The sequence below is a fragment of the Acomys minous genome, assembly GCF_964271855.1.
Source record: "Acomys minous genome assembly, chromosome: 3".
In the NCBI taxonomy this organism is placed as follows: domain Eukaryota; kingdom Metazoa; phylum Chordata; class Mammalia; order Rodentia; family Muridae; genus Acomys; species Acomys minous.
The window spans coordinates 95,241,972-95,261,658 of NC_140485.1; the positions used below are offsets into that span (position 1 = coordinate 95,241,972).

The 19,687-nt window shown below is 42.8% G+C and overlaps 1 protein-coding gene across 3 annotated transcripts in view; it reads right to left on the reverse strand.

The window, feature by feature from the left end:
- The window catches only part of SESN1 (sestrin 1), a 92,185-nt gene that overhangs the window by 22,929 nt on the left and 49,569 nt on the right, over positions 1–19,687 (reverse strand). The gene's annotated exons all lie outside the window — the stretch shown is intronic.

The following is a 19,687-nucleotide window of genomic DNA, read 5'->3' on the forward strand; positions in this document are numbered from 1 at the left end:
TCTACCCTTCCTTTCTCGGACTTGGGCCGGCCATTTACCTACAGGCAATCAGCAACGTTCTCTAGACCGGCCCTGGCAATACCAGGAAGAATCCGGTTTTCCTTACATTGTACAAACTACTGAAATTCACCTTCTTCCTTTCTGATGTCCAAACGACGCAGAACGGGTTTCCGATGCAAAAACTGGAGACCATGGCCTATATGCAATGTAAAACTTATCTTAGGCAAACGATGTAGAAACTATAAATATCATTTTGCTTGGCGGCAGGTTTCCCAATTGTCTTTCCTCGACTATATTCAATGGCATTACAATTTCTAACATTCCCTCACAAATACCCTAAGTTACAAAGAAAAGCCTGTGTGAAATCTAATGAGGAAACTGGAAAAAGCGGTTTAGGACATAAATCACTGACACCTTTAGATCCAGAACCCAAATCTTCTTGTCCTGTGCCAATACTATTTCCTTCCTTTGGCAGCATTATTAATTTCTTAAGAGAAAAAAACAACAACAACAACCAAAACTATGCTAAATTAGATCTCTTTCCCTACGCTTGTGTTTTCAAAAGTTTATATGTGCAGGTTAAGAAAAGAAAAACTTGGAACACATTCATGGAAATAAATGGAGCTTAAATCACCAACACTGACAGACACAACTAGGGCTCCAAAATGTAAATAAGTTTCAGTCTTGGGAGTTGAAGTTACAGTGTGACCACCGAAAGGACGAAGTTGCGCTTTCAGCTCTTGAACCTTCATATTTTCAAAGTGGCAGGTGCAAATATGGTTACTCTTTTAATTCTCTCCTGCAGGTAGGATCAATGTTGCATTTACTTATCACAGACATCCACCCACCCCACCCCGGTCGGTCAGTCCCTCCCTCCCTCCCCCTCGCTCTCTGTGTTTCTGTGTCTCTGTCTCTGTTTCTGTCTCTCTCTCCTTCCCTCCCTCCCTCCCTCGGTTTTTCACCACAAGGTTTCTCTGTGTAGCCCTGCCTGCCCTGGAACTCACTCTAAATCATAGAGCTCCTTTCTCCTCTGCCTCCCAAGTGCTTGGATTAAAGGTGTGCCCCACCGCTGCTTGGCTTTTCTTTCTGTTTTAACTAAGAGAAGCAAGCCACTCTGGGTTGATGTTAATACAAGGGAAGCAGCAGAGAGGTCTCTGCTTTCTTCCACTGATGAGCCACAAAAATAAATGGTACAATCAAATCTCCACTCAGCCATAAACAAACAATACAATCCATTAAGCTACCCTCTCAACCGAACTGGCAGTAAATGAGTAATTTAGAGAAATAAATGTAATTGATATGTGGGGCTGAAATCTATAAAAGCTAGTTTAAAAATGAGCAAAGTACATGAGAATTGATGAGTCTGGAATTGTTGAGCTGTGATTTTATTTTCTGAAGTTATAGTTTTAGTTTATCTAGTGGAGTACCCCATGTTTATTATATTAAAATTGTTCTCCATTGCAAATACAGTGAGCACTTACCTTTCTATTTACACAACACAAAGGAAAAGCATGAGTTCATTGAATTCCAGAGTGGTTTAAAATGATTAAGTGTCGAATTAAAGCTGAATATTGCATATATAATAACTAGTATTTAGAGCTTGATAAGCATTTATAGAAAACACATTTCAGCTAAAATGGCCATCTCCTGAAACTAGGCAAGACTTCCAATGGAGGGCCTGGGACACAAACCCAGCCACAAAACCGTCCACCCACAATCTGTCCTGCCTACAACAGTGCAAGTATAAAGATGAGCAGAATTTGATGGAAAGGCCAAGCAATGACTGGTCCACACCATGATCGAGCCCCCATCCCTGACACTATTAATGATACTTGCAGACGGGAGCCTAGCATAATTGCCATCTGAGAGGCTTCACCCAGCAATCGAAGGAAACAGATGCCGAGACTCATAGCCAACATTAGGTGGAACTTGGGGAATTTGGTGGAAGAGTGGGAGTCAAGATTGAAGGAGCCAGAGAGGTCATGGGCAGCACAAGAAAACCTACAGAATCAATGAACCTGGGCCCATGGGGGCTCACAGAGACCAAACCACCAAATAAGCCACTGAATGCATGGGAGAGATGTGCAGCCTGGCCTTCAGTGGACTCCTAACCGCCGGAGCAGGGCCCGTCTGACTGTTGCCTGCCTTTGGCTCCCTTTCCCCTAATTGGGCTGCCTTGTCTATTCACAATAGAAGAGCACCTAGTTTTACTGCAACTTGATATGCCAAGGCATACGCCAAGGCGGGCTGGTATCTGTGGGAGTCCTCCCCGTCTCTGAGGAGAAAGGGAGGAAGGGTGGATGTTGGGGAGGGGAGGGGAGGGGAAGGGGCTGGGAGGAGAGGAGAGGAAGCTGCGACTGTGATGTAAATAAATGAATGAATTAATTAATAAAAAAAGAAAAACAGTTCAGATATACTGAGCTAAATTAGAAGCGCCAAACAGAAAATTTCCAGAACTTTTCAATTATTTAATGCTGTCTTGCATGAAAAATAAATAAATAAATTTAACTTACATTCTAATTCAGTACTTTACTGAGAACCTTCAAGCTATTAAATGTCCAAGATTCCTTTATGGTCTCTATAAAGACTGACCTAAGTACTTCCAGGAGTACTAACTTCTGCTCTCTTGCATAGACAGTACTATACTATGAGTTAGTGACTATACTGTCCACTAAAAAACATTAGAAAGCACTGCCCTAAATAAATCTGCAACGACCATGAATTCCAACAAATGTATTAATTGTCCTGGAAATACCATGTGGCTCCCACCTCTGGGGATGATTTTCCTCCAAATCATTTAATCGCCATTTTGTGTTTTCCTAAGAATTTCATTTCCTGAGTAGGGCTGAAGGTGTCCAGCGATGGGCACACTGGGCACGTCATAAACACAGAATGAACAGAGGAGCGTGGACTGAACATGGGGCAGCCTGGACGGACTGTAATGTCCACCTTGACTGAGAGTTATCAGCACAGGTCAGGGGCTACTTTATAAAGTCTGTTATTTGAACATTTCAGTCCTTTTAGGAAGAATCCTGGCATTTGATCAAAGAAGTAATAGAAATTTCCTTTCCTCTAAAAATGTTTTGGCCAAATCATGAGCTGTGGCAAAGTGAGATTCATTTTCTGTGCATGTCTGTGGCCTTAGCAGAATGCCTACAACCTTCATCTCTTCAGAAACGAGCTGATACACTTATACAAAGCAGAGTGACAGCAAAGGACTTGACCCTGGCTTTGAACTATGAACTAGTCAGAGTCCAGGCATGGAGTGATTGGTCAGATAAGGTTTCCAGAGGAAGAAACCCCTTGGATAGAGCTGGGCGGATCACCAGAGGCCTTGGTAAGAAACTTCAGGGGAGGTTCTGTGGTCCTTAGCAAAGAACCCAGCACATGAGAAACACCAGACACAGCAGTCTTTTAAGGGAAGCAGAATGAAGGAAATCACAGGGTGTGGAGCCCAGAAGAGGGCAGGACCCAGGGGGAAGCACATGTAGGCGAGTTTCAGGTACTGCATTCAACTTTTGTTAAGAATGAGTTTCATTCTTAAGGGTACCATGGGGCCATTGAAAGGTTTAAACAAAAGAGCAACACCCTTCTGCATTTAGCTGCGGTTTAGAGAAATATTCTGGATGAGGCCAAATGAGGAGCAGAGAGATGTCTGGGAAGGCAGGAGGGCGCTGAGGAGCAAGGAGACTGCGGGCCAGGGTTGGAGGGGCAGGCAGGCGCATGTCCTTGAGGGAGGCAGGGCCCTCATGGAACGCTCTCTACCTCTCCAAATCTAGGAGACAACTCCCAAATTATCCAATCTCCTGGCCAAGTATCCTTACTGACCTGTTAGGTCCTTAAAAATTATAACCAGCAACTACAAGGTTTCTGAAGACAATGGCTTTTTTACCGAAGCAACCATAAATAAATTCCAAATGGAACTTAGCACCACCCTGAAGGAACTCTAACTTTACACTGTTGAGGAAGTTTCCAAGATGGCTTCAGAGTCGACTAACTTCACACAGCACATTAAAAAAAAAAAGACACATTTATTCAGCGTCATGACAAGACTATTACATTTAGTAATCAACAGCACGGGTGAAAAAAAGGTCTACAGTAAAACCCTTTGTTGGAATGCTTTCCACTTTCCACGGAACAGAAACTGAAATAACCAGTTAGACAGTTAGTCACAAACACAGTCCGTGAGTTCTTTTTGCCCATACACATGAGTGTTGTCTAAAAACATGTCTTCTTTTAACAGCAAGAGGTCATCCAAGCAACGTTACAATTTACTTATAAAATAGTGTTGGCACACCCTATGAAATATCAAAATTGAATCATGGTGTCCGATAAAATAACAGATGGGAATGAAGCTTGTGTATCATCCATTATCATGTGTAATCAATAAACAATTTAATTCTCTTGAAAAAAAATTATAACCAGCCAGGCAATGGTGGCACATGCCTTTAATCCTAGCACTTGGGAGACAGAGGCAGGCGGACTGCTGTGAGTTTGAGGCCAGCCTGGTCTACAGTTTCAGGACAGCCAGGGCTACACAGAGAAAACCTGTCTCGAGAAACCAAAAAAGAATAAGTGCTGGTTTATAAGATTACTTCTGCTTACTAATTTTGTCAAAAATATTCTCCTCCAACTTGTATCTTCCTGTTTTTAAATATAGAGCTGTCCCACTATGCACTTTTTCTTTTTTAACTTCATGTTTTGGGTACATTGACATCTTTTCAGCACTAAAATCAATTTTAATTATTCTTACTTGTTCTGTGCTTTTTTACTTCTTCAGCTGAATTTCATAGTTATATTATTTTAAAGCAGTAAGACTGGTGACTAATCTTTGTTTTTACCTCTTCTTTAAGGTTTCTTCTTCTTTTGGTTTTTGTTTTTTATTTTTTGTTTCTTCTTTTAGAGACATCGATGTTTCAAATCCCTGCACAAAGGAGTTAAAAATATGGGCTATTCCCCATACTTGTAAATAAAAAGTATTCTAAAAAGCCTTAGTGGTTTTAATTTAAGAAATCGTTTTTACCCCTAAAAATTTGGTGTGTTGAAATATATGTTTACATTTCCCAGGCTGATGATAAAAAGACCAGTAACCTATCAACTCTGTGTCAGACAATGCATGTGCATGCTACAGCAGCTTCCACCACCCCACTGTTCAAATTTGTGAAACAGAAACTCAGTGAACCGTGAGTGATTTGTTCAAGGTCATAAAACCAGTAAAATGCAATCTGGAATTAGAACCCATGTCTTTCTGACTTAAAAACAGCAAACAAACATCCCCAAACAGCAGTCACTAGATGAAGCTGTTTCTTTTATTGAATATAAAGTTAACACTTTCTGAAGCAGCAGCGCTTGCTTCTAGGGCAAGAAAGGAAACACAGGCAAAGCAAGCGAACTCCTTTGCCTTTACTCAGGTTGAGACTGGGAAAGTGGGGGAGGCTTTGGGTGACCCTGGTCTCTGTCTTAGAGCCTCTCTCCCAGCTCTGTCCCTGTCACTCCTCCTAGAGTTTCTTCTCAGACCGCTATGACCTCATGCTCTCCTAATCACAGCTTATTGTGCCCACCAGACGCTCCACCTTAGGACCTGGGCTAACTCACAGTATTTATTGTGAGTGCCAGACACATTACGCAGGTTGTCGCAACAGACTGCACACCTGCTAAGCTAAGCATCTCCAGTGTGTCAGTGTGCGGCCTCAGCATGCAGCTTCTGACGTGGTGTGTCCATTAAAACCATAGCTCAGTCTAGAGCTTGACATTCAGTTCAGTGTTGCTTTGTTGAGGATGTGGAGACGTGGAGGCTGCCATATGGCCTCAGAGGCAGGCAAGCTCACCCTGCTGCAAGGTTAGCTGTTTTCGGGCTCCCCTCTTCTCCTTGGGAAGCCACAGATGCTCCCAGCGTGCTTTGGTTTTGGGGCCTGTTTTCCTTCGTGTGCTGGCAAGACAAGGCTCCCCAGCAGCACGTATGGCTCACTTGTTAAGACAGGCAGGTACATGCAAGTCAGACGCTGGCTGTGTACAGACCGTTGTCTGATTTCTGTAACCGAGCTTGGCTCCGCATATCCTCAAGGCCATCTAGGGTGAAGTGATAGGAGGCAGCTCTGTGAAGAGGTGAAGTTAAATAGCATTCATTCAGAAATACAGCACTCAGCCACTTCTTAGCATCATTGCGTTATAAAGGAATGGATTTGATTTGAAATACAAGGTTCAGGAAAGAGGTGGGTGTGCGGGGACTGACAGCTGCTCTTTACAAACCTAGGAACTACCCAAGGCTTCAAGAGACGTGCTGACACAAGTCAGAGGAAACTAGACACTAAATATATGACATAAGCAAGTAGAAAGTATTTCTTAGACTATGAATAGATAAATATTGTGAAATTTTAAAAATAGTTGTTGGGGCTAGGCTTCATGTACGCCTAAATGTAAGAACCCACTTCACAGATGGTTTACCTGGGTTGGGACACTCTGCCCTGAGCCACAGCCCAGCCTTCGGGTCTAACTCCCTTGAGCCTATTCCGAGCCCACAGACCTGAAGGAACCCAGCTCTCCAGTTCCATTTTCCTTATAGAATACAGTCTAGGCATGGTTAAAGTGCTTGGGCTAAAGGCATATTAACCATGAATCCTAAATATTTATTCACGCTACAAATAAATTTAATTCTAAAAACCAAAATAGGAAGGCTAACATTTTAAAATCCAGTTATCTTTTGTCTCTACCCACTACCCAATGCTTCTCCTACCCGGTGCCTGCTGGTAAGTGGGGGATGGTACTTTCTCTCTGCCCTTTGTACAGCTCGGGGAATTCCCTCTCAATGCTGTGATGATCTTTATCTCAGGCCTTTAATCTTTAAGACCACTTTTCTTTATTTACCTCCCTTTGAGCTCTGCTGTTTTCCAAGAAAGTACTGAGCTGCAGATTTTCAGCAGGGGCTCAAGGTACAGGGCTACATGTGGTGACCACTTGAATGTCCTTAAGTCTGATAAACAAATTGCCATTCATTCATTGAACTTTGCTACGTGGCCTGTTCTCCAAATCCTACTCAGCAGTCTGTGGACCATTTTCCTCTTTACCCCAAGAATGTGGGTAAATTCAGGGCATGGGAGTTCAACAAATGAATGCATTTAGTTTTGCTTGTTACAACCCACTTTCTAGCTACTTAAAATGTCCTCTTAGAAGAAAGAGAGAATACTGTTGTTTGTAAAGTTATGCTTTTCACACAAAGTCAAATTTTAACACAATTCAAGATCACTTCATTTGCAGTGATAAATAATAATTTTTGTGTCCTTATTATTTAGCAAATTAAAGAGTACTAAATAAAATTTTATTTAGATGATTACTTTATTATAACTTTAACTTTAATATTAAAGATGTATTTTGTTATAGGATGTTATACAGATGCCAATGCTGTTAACTTTAGCAATTTACAGAAATCTTGGTATTATATAACCATATGTAATGTCAATCAGTCATGCATTATTTACAAATATTTACTGAATGCCAACTATACATTTACTCTTTTAAATATCCAAGGTTAGGATGTAGAACTCTTGCACAGAAAGCAGGTGGCTTGGATCTCTACAGGCAGCATTAGGTCGGATAGTCATTTAGGAGGAGGGAAAAGAAGAAGGGAGAAAAGAAGAAAAGGATGGAAGGGGCAGGGCAGGCAGGCAGGGCAGGCAGGCAGGGCAGGCCTGGGAGCCCTCTATTAGCTAGCTGCTGCCCTCCCCAGCTCAGAAGGAAGAACAAATGGACTTTCCAATTTAGACATTTTACCTTAACTTTGAAATACTACTCTTTTCACATAATTCTTGATATTATCGAGGATTCTGTGTTTCTGAACGAACATGATGGTGCACATGTGTAATTCCAGAACTTGGGAAACTGAAGCAGGAGGATTCCGAGTTGGAGGTTAGCCTCTTTGGCCTCTGAGACTCTTTCTAAAACACCAAGATCAACTAAATAGAAAAAGGCCTATGCTTTAGGCTAGTTTATTTGGGGGAGTGGGCTAAGGTCTATCCTGGGGGCATGCTAGGCACATTATCTACTATAAGCAACACCTTCAACCCTCAAATTATTATTTTTTTTTTGAAATTGATTTATCACAAAGTATACTACAAATGTTTACCAAAGCTGAGTTAACTGGAGAGTGCCGTATCTGATGCCATTAAGACTCAGTAGCTGGTCAAGATAAAGCTTCTCCCACTGACTCTGTGAGCACCTGTGTAAACATTCTTGCTAATGCATCCACACCACGTGACAGACTGTTAGTAGGATAGTCTTTTGGAGCTGTTGTTTTTTGGGGTTGGGAGTCAGGGTCCATTTAGCCCAGGCTATCTTCAAACCTGCTATGTAGCCTAGGATGCTCATGAATTTTTGATCCTCCTGTCGTGAACTCCCAAGAGCTATTCTGGGCTTAAAAAAGAATTATGCCTGTCCACATCACCTTGAGAAAAACCACAGTAGTAGATGGGTATTTTTCTTTAAAAATATGTTTGCTTAGTCCGTGTGCCTCAAAGCACAGTACCGTCAGCTTCTGGATGCCAGAGAAATGAACTGCATACTCCATTATGATTATACAGTGTACACTCCAGCTTTTGGTGCCTCGTGGTTTAATTTTATAAGAATGATAAAAGCATGTGAGCAGTTTTTTGAAATCAGTAGTCTTCTATTTTGTAAAAGCCCATGCATCAGTTGAACTGCAATGTCCTGGGAACCCAAGGGAAGCTAGCAGAGAAGCTGTAAGGGCCCGCCTGTCACTCAGTGGTCAGCACTGGCTTAGCATGCAAGGTTCAACCCCCAGCACCACAAAAGACCACAGCAAATAGCCTCTCCCTGTACTCAGGTAAGAAACCATAACGAAACTCACAGGGCCACACACAGGAAGACATGGAAGCAGGACGGGACTCGCTGAGAAGGACTCCAGTGGGGGAAGGAAGGGGCGAGGGAGGGGAGACTGAGGGAGGAGCGGGCATGTGTGTGTCAAAGGACTAAAACTCATTATAGAAATGCATAAAACTCACACTACAAAAATTTTAAAAATAGCCGGGTGTGGTGGCACACACCTTTAATCCCAGCACTCGGGAGGCAGAGGCAGGATCACTGTGAGTTCCAGGGCAGCCTGGTCTACAAAGCAAGTCCAGGACAGCCAAGGCTACACAGAGAAACCCTGTCTCGAAAAACAAAACAAAACAAAAAAAGTGTTTCCTCTCTATGAGTTAGAGCTTATTTTATGTCAGCAAACCCAAATACATTAAACAATTTAAATAATAATAACCTGTGCCCCACAAACACACAATTAGAACTTTAAAATGTTAAGATACCATAGGCTAACTTTACGAATTGATGGGTTAAAAAACAATTCTAAAGTTCAAAAGATGGGGCGGGCAGAGGTCAGGGGAAAGAGCAAGGCAGGCAAAGCCACAGAGTGCAGTTCAAATGGGTCACCCTCAACTTTTTAACTTTCTCTAAGAACAAAACACAAGCCTAGCAACACTCCAGCCAATCAAAAAGCAGACAAACAAGTAGGGCTCAACTGCTCCAGATGCCAATGAGGTCCAACCTTCAGGTTTTTTTCTTTTAAATTATATAGTGTCAGATGTCAGAGCAGAACATAACAACTTATAAAATAGGATACATTGTCCCAGGTTAAAAGTAACTGATAAAAATCTCTTCATCAACTCTTGACAAAATACATTAATATCACACTGATAATTTACTTCATCTTTGTATAGCATATATAATATACATTAAAACTGCTACTACTGCATTTTATATAAAAATGTAAAATTTATGTGACATTTTCTTAGTATAGAATGAAAAAAAGAGTACAAATCTCTATAAGAAAATATTCTTTTCTTCTTAAATTCCCTAACAATTTCCAAAATTCATAGGGGGACTTGAATAAGAAAAGGTAATAGTCTTTATCCAAAAATAAAAGACAACCAGATACAAACATGAGCTTGAACGGGAATGAAGAGAACTGAAGGGCAGCTTGGTTCTGGCACTTTCCTTGCTATTTCATCAGCACACGTCGTTCTTGGAGACACTGTCTGAGGATTCTGAGGTGGTTTTCAAAGTGCTCAAAGCTTTCAACGTCACTGTCATGTATAGGTCAGACCTCAGCACTGTACACAGGCTAATTTACAATACAGACAGAAACACAAACAGAAGTTAACCGTTTCTCTCAAAGCGTTGCTTTGTCTTGCCAAATTTAGAAAGGAATCTAAAGCAATTTCCAGTGACAATCTTCAAGAGCTATGCTTCGTTTTCTCTTTATTTTTGTATATGCACTCCATATGCATGATGTGTGTTGTGGGCGCATGTGACATGGTGTGGGTGTGCAGGTCAGAGGCTAATTTTGTAGATTCAGTTCTTGTCCTGCTACCTGGACACAGGTGTTGGGGTGTTGGGGTCCTGGTGGGGGTGGTGATGGCCACCCAGCTTGCAATACGAATGCTCTCATCCCCTTAGTCACTTCACTGGTCCTCAGTGTCTCTTGAAGTGCCATAAGTCCTTTGCTGGGGGTCATGGCTGGTCGGAGAGCACATGCCGGCACGTATGACACCCTACGCACGGCTCCCCACCCCAGCCCTGCCAATTGCTAGTTTTAGTTCCCTAAACTGCACTATTTTCGGTAGACTGGCTTGACTTGGTGTGCTCATCCATTATTTCCTAAATTTGTCAGACATGTTAAAACACAGGTTTGCTAATAATAGTGCAGGCTGCAGTTTTTAAAATTGCATGTGTTATTTTCCTTTGATACAGTATGCTACACAGCCCCCAAAGGGTGGAAGGAAACATAAACATTTAGGATCAGTAACTTTAGCTTTAATTTACAAGCTGACATACTTTATGTCACCCTTCTCTGTGGCTGTCACTGAGAACTAGGCCATGTTAAATTAATAAAGAAAAAAAAAGATAGCATTACTATATCGTTTGGGAAAAAGAGGATCTATGTGAAACTCAGTTTTCTTTGGGCTACTAAACCTTACTAATTTATTTCATTTAAACATTGCTAAAAGTTTAGGCAATGCTGCTCCAATTTATGACATATTCAACAACTGTTAGGGAAATATATTATAAATTTGGTTGCTTCTTCCAGTTTCTATTCTTTGAGAATGAGATAAATAGCTTTTTCTTTTCTTGTCTTCTTCAGGTAGGGTCTCACTGGGTCTTTTGCTGGCCTCAAACTCGCCTGCCTTTCTCCTCAGCCTCAGTTTCTCAAGCATTGGGGGTCACAGGTGTGGGCCACCTGAGATGCCATCAGGCTCTCATCCTCTTTTGATTTCCTACAGTGACCTGCCCATGGGAGATGTTTTGCTCCTCCAGGGCTCCCTGGGCTGAAGCTTTTAGTTACAAAGGCAGAGGGACGCAGAAGCACGGCTGAGAGCACAGGTCCATGCTATGCTGGAAAGATGGCGGCTGCTGCGGTGCTTGGATTAAGTACCAGCTTACACTGGACAATGACTAGAGTGTGTTCTAACACTGGACGTCAGAGGTAAACAGGAACTATATTTCATCATTTCAGACTTGGTAATATTCAGAGGACCGCTAAAATATCTGCAGTTACTAGGGACCAGGCACTGTTTCCCTGCAATCTCTGACAGATGGTGTCTCGGTTGTTTAACTATATTTTCATGGCCTCATATGTATGTATGAACACGCACACAGGCACATGCAGAGGTCAGAAGACAACCGGCAGGAGTCAGTTTTCTCCTGCCGGCACATGGGTCCTGAGGATGTAACTCAGGTTGTCAGGGTCGGTGACAAGTGCCTTTGCCCACTAAGCCATCTCACCAGCCCTATGCACAGTTTTAAGGCATGGGCACAAAGAGTTGATACATCTCTTTTGTCTACACTGAGAGTACACTGTATTTCAGATAAAAGCATTTGAGAGTTTATGTTTGTGAACATACTTTATCTTGCTTTGAACTAGTTGTCACATATACGTAGGAATCTAAAATGCATTTCTCAATGTGTTACAGGTGCTGCATATAAAACCCTTGGGAGAAATCAATGGGGTTGAGTCTTATAAGAATAATCAAATGAGTGCAATTACTTTTAGTGTAAATAAATGCAACATTGTATATAAAAAGAAAACAGAGGTGAAGATTTAAATTAGCAAATAATTATCAATGTCATTTCACAGATTTAAAATGAGACAACACTATAGCCTCTAAGCATGGCATTGCCTATTTAAAACAGTAAGAGAATTCAGAGTGAGTGTTTGGTAGAATGAAATCTAGTGAGCACAAAAGTAGACACAAACGCATACTCACTCACATATTTGCACCACTTGATGTGATTCCTTGCACTTTTAAAGAGAGTTATGTGAAAAAATTACATGTTGACTACAGATATAGAATTTTACTGTACCCTAATTCATTTTAAAAGATAATCTCAGATAGAATCTAGTAAATAAGTTAAAATGACATAAATGTCAGAGAATCTACATACCAAAGTAAGTATATTATACTCAGACAAAAACCTTTGGTCTGCCTCCCTGGGAGACAATTCCCTTGCACTTGAAAATTCTAACCAGAGGCTGGGAAAATGGCTCCATGGGTAAAGTCCATGCTACACAAACGGCAGGACCAGAATCTGGATTCTTAGCACCCACATAAATGCCAAGGAGACGTGACGGCCTGTCTGTAATTCCTGCACTTAGGAGGCAGAGACATGGGATCCCTGTGATGAGCTGGCCCGGCAGACTAGCCCAGCTGGCGAGCACTGGCTTCGTGAGGGAGCCTGCCTAAATATATAAGATGGAGAGCAATGGGGAAGACACCTCTTGTCAGCCTCTGGCCTCTGTGTACACCTATATGTACATGTGCGCCCACACACAAGTGGATATGCGCACGTGCACACACACCCCAAAAGAGAGAAAAGAAGGGAAAAGGAAAAAAAAACACTACAAGAAGCTTGTTGATCCAGTTTCTAAGCAGTAATTTAGAAGGGAACATATAGTCTCCTCTGATAGCAGAAGAAAAAAGGATAGGCAACTAATTAATGACCAGGGAAGAGTCAAGAAAAAAAGACTCTTAAGCATCCCCAACAGTACCACTATCACAGATGAGGTTAAAAACAGGTTCTGGTGGTTTGAATAGGTATGCCCCCCACCCTCCCAAAATGCTTGGCCTATAGGGCACAGCATTATTAGTGGGTGTGGCCTTGTTGGAAGAAGTGCACCTCTGTGGAGGTGGGCTTTGAAGTCTTAGATGGTCAAGTTAGGCTTAGTGTGGCAGTCTCTTGCTGCCTGCTGATCAAGATGTAGAACTCTCAGCTCCTCCAGCACCATGGCTGCCTGCACGCTGCCATGCTTCCTGCCGTGATGAAAATGGACTAAACCTCTGAAACTGTAAGCCAGTGCCAATTAAATATTCTCCTTTATAAGAGTTGCTGTGATCATGGCATCTCTTCACAGCAATGAAACCCTCACTAAGACACAGGTCTAATTAGTGTTTTTGATTCATGTCATAAAACATCTAAAAATATTCTATAAAAATATGATTTTAGAAGACCAAACTAGAAAATAACAAAAGTTCAGTTATAAGCAACAACAATAAAAAAAATGAAACCAAACCAAAACACGCTACAGAGATGGCTCAGAGGTTAAGAACACTTGTGGCTCTTAAAGAGGACACAGGTTCAGTTCCTAGCAGTCACATGGTGGTTTATAACTGTAATCCCAGCTCCAGGGGAATCTGATGCCCTTTTCTGGCTTTCATGGGTACTGTATGCACATACATGGTTCATAGACACATATGCAGGCAAACCACCTAAGTATGTAAATATTTATATCTTAAAGCAAAAACAGAAGTTGTTGGAAGCCAAAATTATCAACAGGAGGAATCCAGGGAGATAATGAATACTAAATATGGCAGCTATGGGCTGCTGGTGACCTGCAGCAGCAGCATGGGAAATAAATGGCAGAAGTCTAGCACTAAAGCTGTAGTCCAGAGACCCACCAAACAGTCAATCCACACGAGACCACACTGACTGAATCATGGCCCAGGAAAAATGCCTAATCTACAAAAGAAGACAGGGGAAACATGCCTGTATTAACTTCTATTCTTGTTGGAACATAATCTCCCTGAACATTAATATATATAGATATATAGATATTATATATGAAGAGTTGGATCCTTAATTTCCCTACATGTTTACATGATTTTAAAACAAACAAAACAAACCCACCACCACCACCGCCACCGCCGCCGGCCGCCGCCGCCGCCATCACCACCACCACCACCACCACCAAAGCCTGAGGCAACAGGGGCTGGAGAGATGGCTCAGTGGTTAAAGGCACTGGCTGCTCTGGAGATGATATGGGTTCAATTTCAAGCCCCCACATTGGCTCACAACTGCCTTTGACTCTGGTTCCAGGGGATCAAGTGCTCTCTTTCGTCTTCCACAGGCACCAGACAATCAAGTGGTGCACAGACACAAGGGGAAGCAAAAACATTCATATGTATAACATTTAAAAGACTAAACAAACAACAAAACCAAAGCAATGATTTAGTTCATATATAGTCTGGCTCTAACCTCCACACTTTAGTCAGAAAAGAATTCAAAACTCTCTGGCTTTGTTTTCTTAAGACAAGGTCTCATGCAGCCCTGGCTGGCCTGGAACTCACTGTGTAGACCAGGCTGGGGGATGAGATTAAAGGTTCCCAGAAAGAAAAGGCATGGCACCCAGAAAGGAAAACCAAAGCCAGAAAGTAATGCACTTGTATAGTCAAAGCCTAGAAAGATAACGGGGATATTTTTAGTTTGGAGAATAAGAGACTACCTTTCAAGAAAGTAAAAGAGAGACACATTTTATGGGATTAAGAAGTCTACCACCAGCAAATCCTCAAGCAAATAGTCTCAATTCAAGGAGAAGCAAAGTGATCCCAGAAGAAAACGTGAAAAGCCTAAGGAGCAGTAAGCAGAGATGAGAGTCTTTAGACCCAAGGCTTCCTCTCCACGGGTATGACGCACCTGTCTGGAAATCTTACGTTCCTTAGCGACTCTGGCCAGCTCTCTGTACACGTGTCTTTTCCTCATTCTTGGCTTTGAGACTGGCTAGATCATACAAGACATTTCACATGCTCCGACACAGGGGTTTCCCAGTACTTGGGCTCCTTTACAGTCTTCAATGCTTTTGCTTGCCTTTTGAGACCGGCTCTCACTACGTAGCCTTGGCTGGCCTGCAGTTCACTGTGTCCTGAGAGCCCCTGCCTTGGCCTTCCGCTGCCCTCCTACGGTGAGGGGCGGGGCCTCTGCCGCCTGGGCACGCCTTCTAGCGCTTATCTACGTGCCAAGCCTCTTCATGACAGGTTTTTGTTGTTTATTTTTATTTTTGCATGTTATTTTACATTTGGTTGGTTATCTGTTCCTTGTAATTGAGTCTTTCATTTTAAAGACCGGGTCTTGCTATGTAGGCCAGGGTAGTTCCATACTTGCTATGTATCTCAGGCTGGCCTTGAACGATGATCCTCATATCTCAGCCTCCAAATGTGGGATTACATGCATTTGCCATATCTGTCCATACGTGTTCTTTATATCTTCCAAATGCCAAGAACTTTGCTTGATCTATATATTGCAAATAGTTAAATATTTTCTTTCAATCTATGGCTTATCCTTTCATTTTGAAGATTATAACTTTTAATTTTGATGTGGTCCAGCTGATTCATTTTTCTTTAATGTTTCATGCTTGCTTTATTGACAAGATCTCACTTGATAGCCCTGGCTGCCTTGGAACTCTGAATAGACCAGGCTGGCCTCAGAGCTTCTCCTGAGTGCTTAAAGGCAGGTGCCAGCGTGCCCAGTTACTGTAATAAATCTTTCTTTCAGGGCTGGGGATATAGCTCACTGGGAGAGCACTTGCCTAGCATGTTCAAGACCCCAAGTTCAATCCTCAGAACCACCACAAAACAACAACAACAGGAAAGAGAAGGTTTGCTTCGAGGTAGTTTTTTCCCCTGTTGTTTTATAGAATTTTTAGTTTTTGCTCTTCATAGATTAAATAAACTTTATTCTGCTTGAAATAGAATTGCTAAAGTGTTTCCAAAGAATGGGATTGTGGGTAGAGGGCAAATAGAGCATTCAGAACAAGCACTACACTACAGCCCCAATCTTTGGCTCTTAAGCATGTCTATTATACTTGGTTGTTAGTGGGGAAATGTCAATATTCAACTTTTCATCATTATGATGAAACACCTGATAGGTTACATATGAAGAAAAGGGTGACCTAGCTCAGAGAGCTGGGTGGAGCCAGGCTTGCTCTTCTTACAACAAATTTGTGGGAGAGTAACCCTATCTAGTTCCCATGCACACCCCGAAAGGTCTCTCCCACAGAGCCTCACCTCTGCAGGGTTTCACAGCTCATTCTAATGCTGTTGTCATTGTCCTTAGGACCTGACAGACACACAAAGCGAATCCACAGCATGGGGAAGAGGGGAGGAAGGCACGCAGCTCTAACTGTCCCGTCTGAGGACCAAAGGTGAACCTAGAGACTTAAGACATATTTGCACGTAAATTTCACACTCTGGCTCTCCGCTACATGCATGCAGCAAAAGCCTTTCTTCCAGGGACTAGACCACACAGATATGGGGGCTGGGGATAAGAAAATGCTAACACTGTTCTATATTGACTAGTGTTGGGTCATTTAAAAAGTGTCACTTTGAAGCAAGATTAGTTGACAGCAGTTTTTGGTGCCTGTGTAACACAGGCAAAGGGAACATAAACATGTTTTCCTTCTTGATGCAAAGATGAGTCTGAACAGGAACCTTGCAAATGGGAGGAGGCAGTTAGCACCAGGGCACTGGATAATACTGTGCTTCTTGAGGAAGTAACTTAGGAAGAACGCTTAAAGCACTTCATGTATCAAGCTGACATTTTAGACCAGCTGCCACATAGCGGCTCACGGCCATCTGTAACTCCTGTTCCAGCAAATCCCACTTTTTTGGCTTGTACAGGCACTGTACACATGTGGTCCTCATACAAACGTGCAAGCAAAACACTCACACACACAAAATAGAAACAAACAGAATCATTAAGGACAGCCATAATTTGCTCAAGGACTCAACCCCAGAAGCCTAGGTCTCTCTCAAGCCGGCAAGATAATACTTTCCACAAACCATACCACACAGCACGGCCTTCCCAAGCAGCGCCAAGAATCTGAATTAATTCCAGCCTTTCCTCTATAAAGGAAAACAACTCGACCTCTTCCTATCTTGTGAGCAGCCAACAGGAATCCAGTTTTCTGCTCATGCTCCCATAGAGTTTTTTTAAGGGGTGGGGGAGAAGCAGGCAACAGATCCAACCCAGGGCCTCACACCTACTGAGCCACACGGCCAGCCCAACTAGATATAGCCGTATTGAGCAGTTACTAAGTACAAGTCTGTGCAGTGCCCTTCCCTAGTATACAGAAACGGTAACTCCTAGTTAGGTGGTTTAGGAATGGGGCCTTTGGGAGATCATCAGGTCTGAGGATGGTGTTCTCAGAAGAAGGAGGACCCAGCTCTTTCTTCTGGCCACACAAGCAGTATGCAGCTAGCGGCTAGCAGAACTGAAGCTGAGAAGGCTTGGCTGGACCCCAGTTGCACTGTCACCCTGACTGGACTTTCAGTCTCCAGAGCTCTGAAAGAACTTCTGTTTTTTTCTTTTTGCAATAACTAGTCTACATTTATACAATGGAATACTACTCAGCTATTAAAAACAAAGAAATCATAAAATTTGTGGGAAAATAAATGGAACTAGAAAAGATCATCCTGCCAAGAGGTGATGGAGCACACCTTTAATCTCAGCACTTGGGAGGCAGAGGCAGGTGGATTGCTGTGAGTTTGAGGCCAGCCTAGTTTGCAAAGCAAGCCCAGGACAGTCAAGGCTACACAAAGAGACCCTGTCTAAAAAAACCAAAAAAAAAAAAAAAAAAAAAAACCAAAAAAAACAAAAAACAAAAAACAAAAAAAGAAAAAAAAGAAAGAAAGAAAGAAAAGATCATCTTGAGTGAGGTAACCCAGACCCAGAAAGACACACATGGTATATACTCACTTATAAGTGGATATTAGCCATATACTACAGGGTAAACATATTATAATGCACAGCCCCAAAGGAGATAAGCATCAAGGAGGCTCCAAGGGAGGAAGCTCAAATCTCACTCAGAAGAAGAAATAGACAGAGGTAGTGGTTGAAGAGAGGGAACAAAGTAGAGGGAGCGCAGAGAGAAATGAGGGTGGAGACCAGACCTGGGGAGAGTGGGGGCAGGAGGACAGGAGGCCTGCAGAGGAAAGAAACTGTGGGCGGGGCATCTCTGTGACAAGCTGGGGACTTAAGGCAGGATAGGCTCCTGGGAGGCTACAAGGGGGACTCTGGCAGAGACTCCTAGTAGCAGGGGCCATGGAGACCGAAGAGGACAGCCTCTGACTAGACAAGACTCCTAGAAGAAGGAGGGCAACACCAACCTACCCACAAAAGCTTCAACCCAAAATGTACCCTGCCTACAAGATGTGCAGGGATAAAGATAGAGCAGAGATTGAGGGAATGTCCAAACAATGTCTGGCCCAACCCAAGACCCACCCCATGGGAGTGAGCCAAGCCCTGAAACTATTAACGATGCTCTGCTATGCTTCCAGACAGGAGCCTAGCAGAGTTGTCCTTTGAGAGGCTCCATCCAGTAATGCCTTGAAACAAATGCTGAGACTCAAAGCCAAGCACTGGGCAATACATAGGGAGTCTTGTGGAAAAGTGAAGAGGAAAAAAGGACCTGGAGGTGACAAAAGCTTCACAAGAAGACCAACAGAGCCAACTAGCCAGGACCCAGAGGGGCCTGTGAGACTGAAGCACCAACAAAGACTTTGCATGGACTGGACCTAGGCCCCCTACAAAGATGTAGCCAATGGGCAGCTCAGGCTTCATGTGGAGAGCTGTCTCTGACATGGACACTGTAACCTGCTTTTCCCTCTGGTGCGGGACTGCCTTGCCAGGCCACAGCGTAAGAGGACACGATGAGCTGGGGTGGGTGGGAAGGGACCCCCCCCCCTTTTCTGAGGAATAGGGGAGGGGGAGGGGGAGAAGGAGGGAGGGTGGGACCAGGAGGTGAGGAGGGATGGGGCTATAACCGGGACGTAAGATGAATGAATAAATAAATAAATAAATAAATTTAAAAAATAAAGTCTACACTCCTTCATTGCTGGTGGGAATGCAAACTAGTACAACCACTTTGGAAATCTATTCGGTGCTATCTCAGATAACTGGGAGTAGGGCTTCCTCAAGACCCAACTACTCCACTCCTTGGAATATACCCAGAAGATGCTCCAGCACACAACAGGGATATATGCTCTACCATGTTCATAACAGCCTTATTCATAATAGCCAGAACATAGAAACAGCCTAAGTGTTCCTCAGTAGAAGAATGGATAAAGAAACTGTGGTACATTTACACTATGGAATACTACTCAACTATTAAAAACAAGGAATTCCCGAAATCTGTGGACAAATGGGTTGAACTAGAAATGATCTAGTTAGTGAGCTAACCCAGAAGCAGAAAGAGTCAAATGGTATATACTCACTTATATCTGGACACTAGCTCAAGGGGCATGTCCCATGAAAGCCTTCACTTATCAGGAAAGTGGGACAGAGGGGAGGACATCTTGTTGGGACTTTAGGCGAGAGAAGTATGAGAGAATAGGGAAATAGAAGGATCCAG